Raw genomic sequence first — 18,213 nt, forward strand, 5'->3', positions numbered from 1 at the left:
AAGACTGAGCACCTATCCAGGAAAAACGGGACAAAGAGACTTCAATGTCTGTATCCATCGGACTGCGGTTTGTTACCCTTCATGTTTTTGGATTTTGGAGCAGGGCTTTTTTTTTTTTTTCATCTAGGACTAGGAAAAAAAAAAGGAGAAAGAGAATAGTCCACTGTTTTCCTCTTCCCTCTGTGCCTTTGGAAACTGACAGAGCAGCACCATGCGCACTTAGCATGGCGCCAACCCTGCCCCTCCCAGAAGCTTCCAGCTGATCCCAGCCGCAGCCTCCACTTCTCTCTTTCAAGGCATGCTTGCCACTACACAGTAGGTGGCAGACAGGCGAGCTGCCCCCCTGTGCTGCCTGTCATGTTGAGTCCCCGCTGTCCACGAGCACAGCCACACGCCAGGAATCCCAGCAGCATGCTGACTGTACCCCCTCAGGCGTGTGGAGAAATGGGCGGCCATCTTCTGCCACCAGGGCAGCCTCTGGTGGCCTCTTCCTCTCACTGGGAGAAGAAGGTAATCACCTGGGCCAGGCTGAATTTCACACAGGTTTGGGAGATTAGTTCATACAGAAAGAAAAGTGAGTCAGCTCCAGCTGAATGCTGTTTCTAGAGCTCTAATTAGAACTGCATGCAGCTTATGAGGAGAGCTGCTAGGCACACAAGGTTATATAGGATTTCCTTTATGCAGGAGGTCTAGGTTGTGTGGTGCTCCGTCCTAGCGTTGTCGTTCATGCCTAAGCGGTGCAGTAAGGTGGCTTGGAAAAGAAACTGTGAGTAGCAGCTGCTGTTTTGGGGGGTTAACATATGAGCCAGTTCATTTGGCAGGCTGGAATTAGGTTGTATTTCTTCAAATGTAGTTCATTATTGTAGTCAGCAGTTTCTTTAGTATCTTTGATTTGTGGTTTCGTGGTTGCTGTTACTGCAACTTTAGTGGTGATTTCAGGCTCTATGTGCGTCCTTTACTTTGTTACAAAACTTCTACTTTTTGCTCTTTTTATTTTAAATTTTGTCATTGCTGAGCTCTTGTGTTGCAAGGCAGAACCGTGCTCTAACTGCAGCCTGTAGACATACACGGCTGATAGTGTGTGACACTTTCCCTTTGTGTCTCCGGAGCTGTAGGGCAGCTCTGCTGTTCTTCTGTGTCTCTTCTCATTGCTCCTGAGCTCTGGAGCCTCTCTGTAAGGAGCCAAGAGGTGTGTGAATTTCAGTTTGAGCTAAAATCAGTGACAAAATGAGCTAGAGACATCTGGGAAATCACTGCCTGTCACCTTGTGAGCGGGCTGCACTGTGAATGCTAATACCTGTAAGCAAGTCAGCCTGGTAACTAGGTAATTTCTATTAATCTGTGTTACAATTCAGGATTCCTCTGTGCAAAGCCATGAAACTTAGGACAGAAAGGACATGTTCTGTTTCTGTCATTAACTGTTTGTGGGACTCCCTGTTATGTTTATATGCCTTTCTGAGACTTACAGTACCAATTTATTAGCTGGTTGTATTTGTTGGCCTCCTCAGAAGGTATGGTATAAGGTATATTCAATAAAGAGAGCTTGGAATTTACATTCTTATGAAGAGCTTCTTTAGCTGTCCTCCAAGCCAGCAGATCTATGCGATTTGTGCTGTGTGTTTCCTTGGTGCGACTGTAGCCCTAGTTTTTGCATGCAACTATTCACACCATATAAACACTTGCTAGACGTGCAAGATTCAGAGCTTGGGCACAGCCCCTTTGAAAACGTATCCTACTGTGCTTTCCTTGAATGCTTCAAGACTCTTTCGTTGTTGTTTCCTAAATGATATGATGCTGCTTGGCCATTTGAAGTGGCAAAGTGCTTTCAAGCACAAAAGATGATGTTGGCTTTTCTTTTGTTTTAACTAAATTCTTTGAGAAGAGAAACATGAAGGAGGTAGCTTTGTGAGGTGAGTAAATGATAGCTAGCCCAGTTGTGGGCATGAGGAAATAAGCCTGTATGCACAAACACATGCAGGGTAATAGTCTACTTCAACAGTAGGTTCCCTTGCTAATTTGGAAAGCCATTCCAGCTCTGGCTTGATTCCATTTCAACATCAAGCTGTGAATAAGGAGGGCTTTTAAGTTGTCATTTTGTTAAAGCCAGCTTTTAAAACACAAGAAGAAGAGACATCAATTGCCAAAGCAAACAAAACTATGGAAATAAAAATCTTCTCCTTGATATGTAATTCAACAGTGACAGCCAATGTTACAAGGTTTTATTTGTTTTGTGTGTGTTTGTTATTGTAGTTTTTGGGGAGGGTTTAATGACTAGAAAGCTTGCTTTGACAGGGGAATTTGTTAAAGATGAGTATGCAGCAGGTGATTTGATTTTGGATAAAGTCAAAAGGGATGTAGTAGGTTAACTGTAAAAAGTAGTATTGCTGTATTAGTATTTATATTTTTCAGTACCTCAGGGAACTCTTTCTGGGGCTAAAATAACATGTTATTTTTCCCCCCATGTTATTTTCTCCAATCTGGAAATGAAATCCTACTAAAGCAGTGTATTTCAACACAAGTGTGACCCCCGATGCATTACAAAAGTCTGGCAGAAAAGGCCGTCCCACTTCTACATCAAAAACTTAAAATGAAATGAAGGAAACTTCTGAATTGTGACTGATCATCTAGAATTTTTTCTTAACTTTTACAAACACAATTTAGATGCTAACTTTCTCAGAACTAACTGATAACGTAATACAGTTGGTGTGTCTCCATGAATTATTCCATAACTGTGTAGGGCAAGGCTGGTGATTGTTCCATAATAACAAATTGTAGCTCTAACTCATATAAGTCGTGTCAGTTTCATTAGCAATAATGGAAGTAGCCAAATGATCAGTTGAGAATGTGACCTGTAGTTAACTGAACTAGTATTTGCATGATTATACTTTACTATTTCTTAATGGATGAACTGACAACTATATATATATAGTTGTAGCATGGTATATATGGATATACCATTAATTTCTTTCTTTCTTCAGACAGAGTAGTGTTTTCTCACTTGCTTTCCTGCTTGTAGGCTTTTAACGCTACAAGTGGACTTCCATTGAAAATAAGGGTTCAGGACTGTCCTTGTCCTTCTCAGTGAAGTGAGAGGGAGATGTCCACCTCTCTGAAGATAAATAATTCTCCATGTTTACTTCATATACACGTTACTTCACAGTGTCAACATATTCAATAAGATATGGTTCCTAGAAATAAAACACAAGGTAAAATATGGTTGGTATGTCTTCTGAGATGAAATTATGATATATGAGTGCCTTTGAATCCCAAGGATCCTGCAGTATTTTTATAGGACTGTCACTTTAATATAGAATCAATTTCTATACAAAACAAATAGCACATATTTGCCTGCCTATTTTAGAGCTATTAAGGAAGAGGAGCATATTAAGATTTATCCTCTTTACCAGTACCTAGCACACTTCCCACTAAAATTAATTTTCAGCTGTCTTTTTTTTTTTCCTTTATGGGTGCAACCATACAAGTCTGTGTGGCATCAGACTAGATATCTCATTTTCACAGACCAATGTGAAATAATAAGCATTAGCTCTCTGCCGATCCATTTGTCATAGAGTGCATTTCTGGTTACTGTATGGAAGAAGATGGAAAAGTGATGTTAGGCTTGTATGTGATTTTGAAAAACATATATTTTTTTGGAGTTAGTGTTGTTTTCATGGGAGTCTTTCACATAGAAATAAACAAACCCAGAAGAAAGGAGAAGAGCAGAAAGAGGCATCAGGAACTTGCTGGAGCTCTGTTCTCAGGTCATGGGAGGAGGCAGGTCTCTGCACCTTTGAAATTATAATTTAAACCTCCTGGCCTTATTGCAGCAACATAGTTAACATTAGAGAAATAATGAGGAATACCTTACATAAATCTGGCACATCCTTTTAATTTGGGGCAACTGAGACTGTTTAATGTGTAATGCATAGGAGTGTCTCCTGGATATTCCTGGGTACATGGGTTGAATAGGATGGCAATAGATGCTTGTTTGGTCCCTGAACCAATTCACTGGTGACAAGGACTATTGAGCATCTATAGTAAGCTTTGACTGCCACTTAAGTGTGGGCTGTGCACACTTGAACTTTAGGCAGTTATTAAGGGAGGAAGGAGATAAGGCAGGAACTCGTGGAATTTGAAGTAACCTTAAAGAGAGTTCGGGCTATGAAAGCAGATCTTGAATGATGCTTCAGTGCTATACCTGAAAGAGGCTGAAAAAGCACCCACGTGTCAGATTGAAGTCTGAGGAATGATACTCATCAGAAAAGCATGCCATGTGTGTTTAAAACACTACTCAGCTACAGCTAGCTGAACTCTGGGGGGTGTGATTTAAAACAAAACAAAAGCAAGTCCTTCCATCAGGTCAGCATGTGTTATGACTCCAAGCCACTCTTAGGAGCAGTTTGTAGATGAGAGCTGGGTGTGTATTGCAGGCTGTGTAACTGCAGCCTTCTCTTTCAGCTATCAGTTTGTCTCCTGAGATTTATCTGGAAATTATAACTGGCATCAGGCTAGGCAGGAGCTGAAGGACAAATAGTTTCTATGGATAAAAATTAATAGTTCAAACTACCACAATTGTGACAAAAAAGGAGATGGTGGAGATGATGTGTTTTTGACTGCATTAAAAGCCAGTCCAGTAATGCACTCTAAGTGTGTCTAGTTTTTAGTATATGAACAGCAAGGCAATCTGAAATGGACTTGTAAGACCATATTGAAACAGAAGTATGGCTTCAGTCTTATACCAATTTAAATCAGACTTCCAAATATCTTGGAGGGTCAGAAAGCTGAAATATGTGGTTTTGGGGATAGAAAAAGAAAACCGGTTTATAGAAGCTGCTTGTTTCTCTCTCAAGGTCCTGCTGTCACAAACTCTTCTTTGTTTGCAGCAGCAGCTCTGATTTGAAGTGGATCTTTGTTCTTCCGGATTTCCTTCTAGTGGGTCGCAATATATAAGCTTAATGTGGTACTATTTTTTTAATTGTCTGCTTGAGCAGACAATTAAAGTAAAACATTGTACAATGAAATTGCACTGCTGCAGAAATACAAGGTGTGTGGTGATAGGGAAGCAGCATTTGAAAGTCTCAATCATTCCAACATGAAATTGGTTCAGCAGAATGAAATAACCTGGGACAGTGTGGGAGGGAGCAGAGTCAGTGAGGTTCAGAGCCTGTGGTGGTAAGCACCCCCTTGCCAGGTAATTTACTGATTATAGCCAGGGCATTTTTCTTATTTCTGGGTATATTTTTACCTGCAGTTACCTTTTAAAAAGGTGTTGCCAACAGCTTCATTATTTCAGTCCCCTAAGTGCTGCAGAAAAGCACAACGGGGGGGGGGGGGGGGGAGAAGTTCTGCAGTGCATATGGACTATTAATAACCTTTGCTAGTTCTGAAGACTAAGCAGTGCAAATAGCTGTCATTTATACCACCAACATATTGTCTTTCCTGGTGGAAATGTGGGAGATGAATGCATGATTGCCTTTGCTGGCTGAGTAGCATGCACACATGTAACTCGCATATCTAATTAGGATTTTAAGCAATCCTGGAAAAAAAAAAAATGAAACAAAAGCATTTCTTCTCCTTTAAGCAACTTGGCTAATATTAATAACCTCTTAAAAAAAAAAAAAAGGGAAAAAACTTCTCAGATGCTTGCAACACTAACATTCATTTTTACTGAATCAGTGATGAGTTGCATTGCCCTTCCATCTCACCTTTAGGATAGCAGTAAATCTTGCTTGGCTAGTGAGCCAATATCATCTAAAAATAGACTGTGTCTGAGTGGGAAATGCATACAGCTCTGTTCTTGCAGCCTGCCTGTGAGACTTCTGTCAACCTGTATTAGATTCTAAATATTTGGGTAATTTCTCAGATGGAAGTGTGAGTACCCTTGCTTACATTATTTGGTATGTTTTTCTGTGGGGGCAGCAGTGGCCCAGGATCTGATAGACTTGGCTGAAAACAAAATTGGTCAGAGTGATAGGCAAAAGGATCCATTTTGTGCTGAAATTATGCTATTAAGACAATTCACAAAGCAGAGTCACCGCACAGGTATTTCTAGACCCTGCTTAAGAAAGTGCAAATTCTTCCTACAGCACTATGAATTTCTTGAAAGAGTCATCTTGCTCTATCTCTCTATTGATCTGTGTTTCTATCCCTTTGGTCAGATAGAGGGGACTTAAACTGAAGATTGCTAGTAAGGGAATTAACAAAAGAGCTACTTCAAGATTTCTGCTGTGGGTCTAGATAGTACAGAAAAGGAGATTTAACCCAGCAATGTCAGCTATTATACACCATTGGGTTGGTGCTATCCTTCACTGAGGAGGCAGATGTTAAGCTAGATTTTAGAGGGAAAGGCAGTGTGACTAGCAACTTTATCGTGCTTAGCAAGCTACAGTAATCTTACACATGCTGTAGAAAAATATTGTCATTAATGTGATGCTTGAACTTTTGAGTCTTTGAATACACTGTTCAGCAGAGACTTTTTACTTTTTTTTATAGCCAAGATTATGAGGTAATGTGCTTTGGTCACTTACGTGCAGGGCTGTTTATATTGTTCATCCTGGGAAACTGTGTTAAACTATAACTGTACTTGTTTATCTACTTAGATAAAAGAAAAGGTATAGTACTGCACAGACACAGCCAGATTCTTCCTGCTATCTCTGCATCAAACATCAGCAAGGTGATGGATTTGCACTGTAGTGTGTTGTCCTCTGGGTCTCTTTCCAGTTCTGGGATCTATGGCTTGGTACTGCACTGCCCAGCAGGTACAGCTCAGGAACGATGTGAAGTAATAATTTGACCAGTTTGGGCTGAAGAGGATGTTGTGACCTGGTACCAGTTTATGGAAACATGAAGGGTGTGTTGTTCTCACTTCAGTTTGGCATGAACACAAATCACACCAAACATTCGAAGCCACAGTCTTCTCCAAATGCAGAGGACGTGCTACTAATGTGTAATATATGCTGCTATCACATATAGTAATTAATATACATTACTAATTAACATTACTGATTAGAAACAGAAGAGCCTGTTACTTCTAAGCTAAATTCGAAGGCATTAGGTGATTCTGCTTACTAAGTTGCATTAAACTGTTGCTCTTTTTAGTAACATTACAAGTATTTGTTTGATACTTTCCACTTCTTAAAGAAAAAAGTGCAAGTAGGTCAGTAATATTTCTTCCTACAAAAATACTGTTAAGGAAGTACCTTCTTCTGACATTGAGAGACTTAGTATTGTAGCTCTGGAAGGACATACTGCCAGTTAAAAAGCAATCTATCTCAGACATACCTTACATAACATAAATTATAATATCTTCCTGACTATGATGTAGTTCAGCTTTTCTTGCTTTAACATGCAGATGATGTTATTATTAAGATAGTAGTATATAGACTAGATGTTCTGAGTATAAATTTTATAAAAACCTGTTCTTTCCAACATTCCCAGTACTTTTAGAAATTAAAATTAATGCATGTTGTTCCCCATATGCTGTGGTGGTTGCTTTTTTGTCTGGTGGCTGTTTTCATTTTATTTCATAACTCCTATAATGTTTAAAATCCTGAAATAAGAACAATTCCTAGGTCCTGTTTGTGAATGTCATTGATGTACTAATGATCCAGACATGTGAAATATTAAATACATTTTAAAATCAATTTTGATTCAGGAAAGCACTTAAGCATATGCTTAGTTACAAGTGAAAACATCAGTTCCATTTACCTCAAAGCAATCTTACACGTTCTCCATGACTAAAAACATGCTTTTAATAATTGCAATTATTCTGCAAAGTTCATTCTGCTTGGAGAACTTGGGATTCCTCTGGTTCTCTTCCTTGTAAACATTAGCATATTGAATTCCCTGGGATTTAAGAATGAGCACAAACAGATACCTTTGAATGGGACTGGGTTTATTAGGAGTTACGAGCCAAGAAAGCTTTTCCTGTCATAGCTCATTGCCAAAGATATGATGGAGATGCTTCTTCCACAGCACACCCCTGATGACGCAGGAGGCAAGGCACTCGTGGATCTCCATCCAAATCTGCTTCTGAGTAGGGTGTAGATGCTGAGCCAAGCTACTTCTATGTTACCTTAGAAGTCAGTGGGCTGGGCCATAAGAAAGTGGAAAAATGTGCCTCAGAGCACTTCATCAGCCTCTTGTCTGCCTCCTTTTTGTGAAACTTAGAGCTGATTCTCTGATAGAGGGGGGCAGATATGAATAGAATATTTTCCTCTATCTTTGTCCCCCTCCCCTTTTGAAATGGTAAAAATACTCTGACAGGACTTTTGATCTTGAAAATAAAACACCTGCTGTGCTTACTTTCAGAGATTACTGGCTTTTTAGGTTAAAAATTAAATTACGTAGCATTTAAAAACTTCAGCCCTAGTATGCTGTGGTACAAGTCATCCATTCTCCTTTAGCATCCCAAATCAGAGTTGGTCTGAGCTAGTCTTACCTGGCAGGTGCAGAGGCACCTGTTTATCTCCTTTGGTTACAAAGAGAGCCTTGGGAAACTACTGTGCATTTGGAAGTCAGGGTTGAGGTACCTAAATTTGGCTCAGATCCTACCTTAAAGTAATCAGAGAAAGGACTGTTTCCTTTTGGTGTCTTGGAAGAAGAAACAGGTTGTGGAACCACAAATGGTTTTCTATTCTATCTGTGTTTAGCTTCCATTTTTTTTTCCTCCTGTAAACTGCTTCCAGAAGGTGGTATTTGTTGCTACTTGGAAAAGAGAAGAAGGGAACAAGGGGCAGGCCAGTGAGAACAACTCTGCAGGGCAGCAGCTTGGTTACCTTTCGTGATTGGGTTGTAGTTAGGGATCCATCAGCATTCTTGTTTCCTTGTATCATTTTGATTTGGCCTTGGAAAATAATTGCATGCACAGTAAACTTTAGCTACAATTATGAAACAACCCATTTGAATCCTGCGGACCAGATCAAGCATATAATATTCCCATAAAGGCAATCTAAGCAGGAGGGTCATTTGAATGAAGGACAATCCTGTTGGAAGTACTTTCTGAGTGCAGCTGTAGAACTTGCTCCTATTGCTCTAAGCCTGAAGGACAAAGTGAGAAGACGTGGCTGTGGCTTTCCCAAGACTCCTGTCTGAGACAAGGGAGTTGTAGCAAACCACACCACAGGCATTAGGCTTCTCTGCTTTCTGCCAGTCAGCAAAAGTTACCTACAGTGAGCTTAAGAGCACACATGTAAAAAAAACTACACCTTTGCATTTCCTCCTCTCGTGTTGCTCAGCATATATCTGGGCAGATCTCAGTGTTGTAATAGCGGGGTGATTTGTTTGTACTGTGCCTCTTCCATGAGCAAACAAATGGTTTGGATCTCCAGGGGTCTAACAGCTTTCACTGAGGGCAAAATCCGTGTCCCTTGATTTGCCTCAAAAGGCAGAATTCTTTTTATTGAAGGTAGGAAAAGCCTGTCAGTTTTTCAAATAAAATGAAGCCCCACAAAGTGTTAGGGAATCAGGGGTGTTCTTTTTCTTTTGTTGGGGGAAATTGTTTTTTTTTTTTAATCCCCCTTCAGGGCACTCATAGCACAGGTTATTAGCTTTGCATTTTAGCCACTAGGTGGAGAAAGCAAGCCTTCTACTGTAATTTAATAGCATTAATAGGAGAATGCTATTCTGACCTAAATTCCAAAGATATTTTGGAGTAGAAAAGTTCCTTCTTCTCTGCAGCACTTCAGAGGATAGAGTAGCAGTGGAGAGTGACTAGCTGAAACCTCACTGGAATGAATTTTAAGAAAATATGATACAAGATCAACTTTAAATGTAAAAGCGTACCAAAGCCAGCCTCAGTGAGTCATCTGCAATGTAATTCATTTGCTTCTGATGCCTGCCTTCCTAGGAGTAAGGAGTAGGGCTGCCACTGTGAGAAGGTTGCACGCAGAGGGCGTGTTCCCTTGGAGATGTGATCGCTTGTCACATCCCGCATCTTCATCGGGATAGAGAGGAAAAGGATGACTCTCTACAGACAGCCTGCGATGGCACTTTTGTTTGGGGGTGAGATCGGAGTCATTATTTCAACACTCCTGAGCACGTGGATGGAGCGTACCAGTCTCAGCTGCGGGGTTTGGAAGAGATTCACCGCAGCACGGCTCAGTAAATAGAGGCTTCTGATTCTGTGCTCCAATTTGTCATGGGTCAAAGTCGACTCTGATTCTCTTGTCTTTCAGTGCATTTTCTTGACTACGTAAACATGTTAAGAGGGATGATGGGGCTGAAACCTATTGCAAATGAGGTCTGAAGAAATTAGAATATTGCTGGTTTGTAATTGTCAAATGGAATCACTGCAACATTCTTTCCTATGTATGTATGGTCCTGAATTTTATCCGTATTCGGATAATATCCTTCCAACCTGCCCTGCCACCCCAATACATGAGAACTGTTTTGCTTGCCTTTATTACAGAGACTTTTCATGGTCTAATTATGAATGCGAGTGTTCCTGGGGCAACAGCTACAACTTTTTCCTCAGCATGTGTTCCCATTAAAGGAGGAGTAGGCATTTCTGCCACTAACTTCCTGAACCCCTCCTGTGGGAAGCACTTTTTTTTTCTGTGCTGGAGGATTGACAGAATTATTTTCCAACCATAACCACTGGAAAAACATGACAAATCACTGGCTTCCCCTACCCCTTCCTAATCACACCACAGTCATGCTGCCTGATTTGGGGAGTGAGTTGACTGTCTCATAGCATCATATCTTCCAGAGGAAGAGATTTCAGATGCTTTTTTCTTTTTTGCTTCCTACCTATTCTTTTGATGCCTGTTTTCTCATAATAAGATAACACTGTGGTTTGTGTTGGTTTCTGCAGGTAATATCTGCAGCCAATTGGCTTCCTAAACTGTAGACATGGCTACAGCACCTTGCACCTAGAATCATGAAAATATACCTGTGTTTAATCCTAGACTAGGCTCAACAACAACCACAATCAATTTCTGAAGATTAGCCCTGTCCCATGTAGTAAAATGCTTCATGTAAATTGTCCTAAAGTGAATTCACGAATGGTGCATCTTGACCAGTGAAGTGGTAGTCCGAACTATTTTTTCCAAGTCATTTACAGTCTTTCCATCCATTTTGATCTTGCACGTTGGATGAAATGAGAACTTTCCTGTCTAAGATGCTGCATGGGTAACTCGTTTCACAGCATCTAGTATGATGAATTCCTGCAGGTGAAAGACAACATTAAGATAATGAAATCTATATAGAGAGTAAAATAAATTAACTGGTGCTATGTTTATAAACAGCTTTAAAGCTAAGAAAAGGACCTCTTTAGATGTCAGTTTCATTGATCATTGCAGTTATTTGTGGGTTTCCATCCCAATTAAATCTTTCCATAACAGAGTTGCATAAAAACATTTAAAACCATAAGGATCTTATTCTAAGATGTTCATTCATGTAGCTCATCAAATGATGCCTGCAAACTGTTTGGCTTCAGGTTTTCATTCATGGTCACTTTCAAATGACTTTCATTAAATTTATTTGAGGATTTTTTTTAATTGGCCTCTATACAGTTAAAAGGATGAGTTTGATTTTTATGTAGATGATCAAGGTTAAAACTGAGTTCCACTTTTTTTCTTTAGTTATCCTGTCTGTGTCTGCTCTTTGGTCTTTTTGGTTTTCACATACTTTCTTACAAAGCAGGAAAAAAAGACAAAATACTGGTATCTCACTCAATTTAAACTCTTTAAATCAAGTTGTCAACTTTTTTTGTAAACTATAAATTATTTCTTTCTACCATAGCAAATACTGTACTGATAAATTTTAAACCTTATCAACAGATTACAGTTGTAATAAGTAATTTCAGTTATATAAAGAAGCTCTGTAGAAAGGAAGGAAGAAGTCTGCTTTGTTTTCCATCTCAGTGACAGGCAAGACGAGAAGTAGTGGGCTTAGATTTCTGTGCGAGTCCTCTTCCAACAGCGCAGAATGCTGACTTGAAGAGCAGGTGAGAACTGGGACTGGCTAGGGGAGATGTGGTTTTGACTACAGTCTCAAGAGGTATTTGGTGGGAATGACTTAATCTAAATATTAGACATTCTGTCTATTTGCCGGTCTCTGCAACTGTAGAAACCTGAAATATCTGAAGAAGAGTACTCAGATATGAATGTATCAGATGAATGTAATGTTAACTCTTGTAACTTAGTCTTTTGCAAACCTGTGTTTCAGGCGCAAGATACTCATGAGTACCCAGGGGGAAGAGGGGTAGAACTCCCAAGAGCCCAAATATTCTGAGTACTTCTTCCAAAAAGAGACAGAGTAATCAAGCGTTTCACTGTTACACTACTATATCTCCCAGAGACAAGAATGCATCTACAAGATCTCAAAGATCTCGTTCTCCATAAATATAAATGATAAAAGAATATGATGGCAGGCCTTAAAATTGCAAATGAAGAGTAAATTTTAAATTTAACCAATAAGTGATGTATATTGCTTTCAGGGCTGCCTTCTTGATCTCGCCTAGTTTAAAAACAAAACAGACAAAAAAAACTTTTCCAGGAAAATGTTTTTGCCAGACTTATGTGCTACATTGCTAATGACTATACATATGCCAACAGTGAGGTTAGCTGAGAAGAACTGGCTGAAAACAATAAATATTAAATATATTACTGACCTCTGTAAGGTCATTCCTATTTATTAACAGACTAAATCCAGTGAGCAGTAGAAGACTATTGGAAGTTGTTTTAGTGTGCCATACTAATGCTAACTCTTATAACTTATATCACTGTAGTGTCTGAGATGTCATTATGGAATAAAATCGCATACTTCCAAATGTTAAAAGCACCAATTTTAGTGTTGCATCTTAGATAACACATAGCAAATGCAAACAAGGAAGACAAGTATGGGCAATAAAGTGTAAATCAGTATTTCCTTGTGAGTGACAGCTAAGCTGAAGTTAAGCTGTGATTTGCCTTTTAAAAAAAAAAAGTGAAGAGAGATAGCTTGGATTTGTTTCTCTGGAGTAAGAAAATCAGGGAAGGGATTAAAGGAGATACAGAACATGAGATGAACAAAAAGATGAGCTAAGAAAATGCACTCATAAGAGGAGGTCAAGATTGTATTTAATGTGTTTGGAGGAAGACTTGTTGCAGAAAGTGTGATGGGATGCAAGAGAAACTTAGCTAGCATTTTAAGTAGGTGGTCAGAACAGGGACTACCACATCTTAGATTCTGCGGAGAGAAACTCATTATTGGTCATCGTTTTCAAAATGAGTTTCAAACAGATGTACTTTGAATATTAATAAGCACGTGCCTAATTTGAAACGTCTGCATTTTTAGTTCAGTCTTTTGATGCTTGTCCATTTAAATGGACAAAAGAAAAACAAAATCCAGGCTATTGATTAATAGTGTTAAGGGTTTCTACCTCAGTTGTGTTTGTGGCGGAGAACATTCCAGCTAAATCCGTATCATTGTGTGGGAAATAGCAGCCATTTCACTTGTCCAGATTACAAGTGTAGCTTTGTATTCCCACATGATTGCAGGCTTCCCTGGACAATCGGGCAGTGTTTCAGACTGGCTGGCAGCAGGCGGTCAGAATTCAGATTTTAAAACCTGCTTTCTGTCTTTATCCAGACAGGCTACTTTTTCAAGCCCTTTCAGGGGGCTCTTTCCCAACAGGACAATGTTATGCAAGGTTGCACGGAAATAAACTTCAGCAGTGGCAATGCTGTCATCACCTGGATTCAACAGGATCTCAGGGGAGCGGCCTGGTAATGGAAGTCTGTGCGCCAAAATCTGTTTCAATTAAAAAACACAGACACATACTTCTCATTTATTCAGAAACGTGGCATGGCATCCAAGATTATCAAGAGAGCCTTACACAGGCCAGATAGATTAAATTACCCTTGCAAGTATTTCCTATTCTGCATGCATCATCAGGGTGAACTAGGGTAGAGGGCTGTATATTTTGTACTGCTGCAGTTACTGGGGCAATGGCACTGCAGAGCAGGCCAGGCTTCATTCCCGAGAGAAGGCTGTAAAATTCTAGCAGTGGTGAATTTGTTTCAAATTTTGCCTCTATCTTCACTTGGAATAAGGTTTAACTCTAAGGAGAGATTGATTCCTTAGATGAAATTTCTCCTCACAACAAGCACCTGCCTCAAGGCTTGCCGTGCAGCAGCCAACATCAGTTCATTGTTCTGTTCACAAGATCCTTCTTTCTGAGGGTTGCTTCTTTTTTTTTTTGAAGTACTTATCTGCTTTGGATCCTGTAAAGTATTTTACTGCAGTTTTGAAGTTGGCATTAGTGATGGAATTGTTTAATTTTAGAAGGAAGTATACATAAATTAAAAACCCTATGTCAGAACATTTTATGTTCAACCTTTTGCTTCTTGTATGTGTCCCTTCAATAATTAGCTGAACTTAAAGATGTCTGTGGGAAGAGGATGTTTCTCATTCCTTCAAGTGAAAGTCCTTTGCCATTCCATGTGAGAATACTCAAAGAACACCAGCTGTATAAAATTCAAGTCAGTCACTCCAATTATCTCTGTGCTATTCTGGCTGAATAATTCTGTATGTGTCACCAATAGTTTTATACAGACTCAATACCAAGGCCCCTCAAACACCAAAGTTAGGTTTGAGGATATTTAATGAGGTACATGTAGCTCTTAGTTCTTATGCCTATTGCTAATATACCACTCCAGACAGAATTTGCGTTCTACCCATTCGTCAAGTCCCGTTAACTTTTATAAAGGCAAATTTTTATATTCAGCAAAGTTCCAGAGCAGGGTTTGATTTTTAGGAGAAACTCTGTTAGTAATAAAGCTGAAAAATTAAGAGTAGTTTGGTAAATCCAGAGATTGTTGTAGGTACTGCTTAACAGCAATATTTCTCAGAAGGGCTCTAATGATGGCAGGAATGAGATCCTGTAAGCCTAATCATAGGAGTAACACCAGTCAAGAAGTAGAAATTCCTGACAAGTCAGAGTGCAGCTGTTTTCTCTCTCCTGGAGCTGCAAAATTAGCCCTGCAATTGCCTTTGGTCTAATGTGATGTGTACAAAAACATCCAATGACACAGACCTTTACTGCCTTGGAGAATTCTCTTATTTTCTGGATGAATACTATCCAATCCAGGTAACCTGCTGGATCACCAGCAGCGTGCATGTTGTTTGCTTTTGTTTCATGAGTTTACCTTGTCAGCTCATCTGACTGGGTGACAATGGTCAAGTCAGTGCAGACCATGCAGCAAGCGTAGCCCTAGGGTGACAAAGGGATCTTGAACTGAGCTTTAGAAGATGCAAATTTAGGGATTACTTTCTAGGAAGTCATTTGTTGTATACAGTTCATACTTACACACTGAAGAATGATTCAGTGTCTGTGGAGTTCAAGTCAAGGTGAAGAAGAGCATGGCAAATGCCATTTTCACTTCAACCTTTGGCTACCTTTGTTTCGCTATTCAGTGGGAGGTTTCCTAGAACTAGGCTAAGTAATGATTTGACTAGTCATGCATAAGTGGTGTCACAATGGTTTATGCATGTTTCTGCATATCCATGGATGTTCCTATCCATGATGTATGGATATCTCAGTAGCAGACTTGTTAAGGAGCAACTCTAATGTACAGGAATTGGACAACCTGTCTTTATAAAAAGAAATAATAAAAAAATAAATACAAGTCATTCAAAACAGAGGCTTTGCTTCATTAATGTAATTTATTTAACTAGGTTTTGATCTTTCCTGGTGTTTGCTTTGGAGTGTCAAACCACTTTGATTTGAAGCAGAAACATTTGTGTGCCTATACTCAGGTGGAATGCTGGTGCAAACAGCCAGAAATCTCTTAAGAGTCAGTGTAGGGCTGTTCAGCTTTGAGCAGATTTATGTAAGAGCACTGTACCAAAACCTTCTTTGTAAATGCACAAGTGTTTTTTGAAGTAATTTAGTAGAATAGGGCCTGGAGGAACTTCAGGGAGTATATGATCAATACTGTGACCTGATGCAGGATTATTGTCTAGCAGACCGTCTTGAAACTATCTTAAAAAGAACCTGTAACAGATTTCTTAATCCTCCCCTTTCCTTAAATAATGTTGTAGTTCTTGATTATGCTCAGAAGCTCATATATTTTCTTTACTAGCAGTAGCATTTGATTTTTTCCCTTTTATATACCATAAGACTGTTGTAAAGTCTATTTTAAACTATACATCCTCTTATTGTCTTTCCAGAGAAGACTTCTTCACCAGTCATTTGTTAACCTCATGGGTTAGCTTTATAGAATTCATATTATTCTTGTCAGTACTTCCTGCCTTTCTCCAATTTGCTATGCCTGAAACTGAATGAACCATACCAGATAAACATCACCAGAACTGCATATGGTGTTTCAAATACAGCACTGCTGGTACATACCAGAAGAGCGATGCTGTGTTCTGGCTTCAAAATATATTTATTACCTACTATAATTCCCCAACTTCCCTTTTGCTGTAGGACAGTGTATTTATTTTATTCACCATCTTATTTTTGATCTCTCTTTCCAGCATATGGTACTTTACATTTGTTTATTTGCTTGTGTTATTTCAACCATACCCAGCTTTCACACCATGATGAATCTTATCCTTTGCAGTCCTCATGGTTATTGCTGTCTCTGAATATATATATATGTATGTATGTATATAAGCATATTCTCTCATGTCTCATCCACGTCATCAAGAAAGTGTTGAGTGGAATCAGGCCTAGAACAGATCCTTCTGTTAACTAAATTGGAAGCCAAATCAATCCCTTCTGCATCCACTGTATGATAATTTAGTCTATACTTTATTTTCTAGATTGCTGATGAGAATGCTAAGCTAAAATCAAGGTATATTGCATCTGCTGTCTTTTAACCCTCACATGCTCCTGAGCCCCAAGCCAATCACTGTAGCATAGGAGTAAACTCGGGTGATAGGACATTTTTTGACTGGAAAAGTCTAGGTCTTGCAAATAGTTATACGTCATTTAAGAGCACTTTTTTTTCCCCCTGTAATACATCTAATTCTACAATTTCAAGAACAAGACAATGGTCACAACAGAGTGGAAACGACATGATGCAGAAGACTTTCTTCAATGAGTTTTTTTTTTAAATTACATTTCTTTTGTAAACATGTTTCCATAGACTTCGAAATTCAGGAGCTCATGTCCAGTGATTAAGATAATCTGCAAGGCTTCTGCCTTACTTTATGATACTTCTGTTTTCTGTGACTGATATACAGCAAACTGCTACGATGCACATACCTTATTTTAAGGGCTTGAGAGTGTTAAGTTAGAAAGGTGCAGACTGCCAATAATCAAACCAACAGTATTAGTCTGTAAGTCCTTTAATGGCGAGTACTTGGCTGCACCATTGGGTCTGCTGCAGATTTGAGTTCCAGGAACACTTCAAAGTGTTTTTCCAGACTGAATCTATATTTAGTTGTGCTGTCTTAAGCAATTGGTATTGACTTTAACAGAAAGACAGAAAATGAAATAACACCAGAGGAGGTGTTAAATACAAAAGATTCCTCTTGTTTTTTTATGAACTAACATTATCAACAAGCTGTTGTTTACAGTGCCTCTTCATAGAGGGAAAAGTGAAGCATTGCTTTGGGTAATGGAGCAAAATATTGGTGATGAAACAGTTTCAGCCATTACCAGTATCTTCTGTCCCCCACTCCTCCTGAGTACTGGACATGTCAACCCTATGTTTTTGCCACAGCTATTCCTATTTACTAATTGTAGCTTTTTTTTTTAGTGCTTAAGAATATGTCTGGTCTTCCATCAACTGTGGCACAAGATGGAGCTCAAAATTCTCAGAATGAATCAGTGTAGCAAATTCTACATTCACTTGGGTATCAAAGCAGATAGCTGAATTTATTTCTACTACATGTACTCCTTCTACAGTTGTGTTCCTCTGAAATGAAAGTCTGTAAAAGCAGAGAAAAATGCTACTGACCTTCACTGAGAGGTCAGGCAGGACTTGAAGTTGTTGTTACCCCTGGTGCTGCATTTTGATTTCCAACCCTGTTATCCGTGCATGCTGAATGTTTTTACATTTCCTTTACCTTTTGTTATCTCTTAGAGCTTTTTTTTATACAAATAAAGTCACAAGCCAGTAATGGGATTTTTCAAACTCATTGCACAATCTTTGGTAAGTATTGAGAGGAAACAAAGGTGACTTCTCTCATCATCAGTTGTCGTATAGTAGAAACTCATTTTGTCAAATACAATGGGATCTGTTGTCACAACACAATGTTGGGTATATCTTTTTTTTC

General features: G+C 39.2%; 1 long non-coding RNA gene across 1 annotated transcript in view; it reads left to right on the forward strand.

The window, feature by feature from the left end:
- Positions 1-429: 429 nt before the first annotated feature.
- LOC106043307 (uncharacterized) overlaps positions 430-18,213 on the forward strand; it is a 127,129-nt gene continuing 109,345 nt past the window's right edge. Inside the window, exon 1 of the long non-coding RNA XR_007168041.2 lies at positions 430-766. This is a non-coding gene — a long non-coding RNA (uncharacterized lncRNA). The remainder of the gene's footprint in view (positions 767-18,213) is intronic.

Source organism: Anser cygnoides, chromosome 2 (assembly GCF_040182565.1).
Source record: "Anser cygnoides isolate HZ-2024a breed goose chromosome 2, Taihu_goose_T2T_genome, whole genome shotgun sequence".
Taxonomy (NCBI): Eukaryota; Metazoa; Chordata; class Aves; order Anseriformes; family Anatidae; genus Anser; species Anser cygnoides.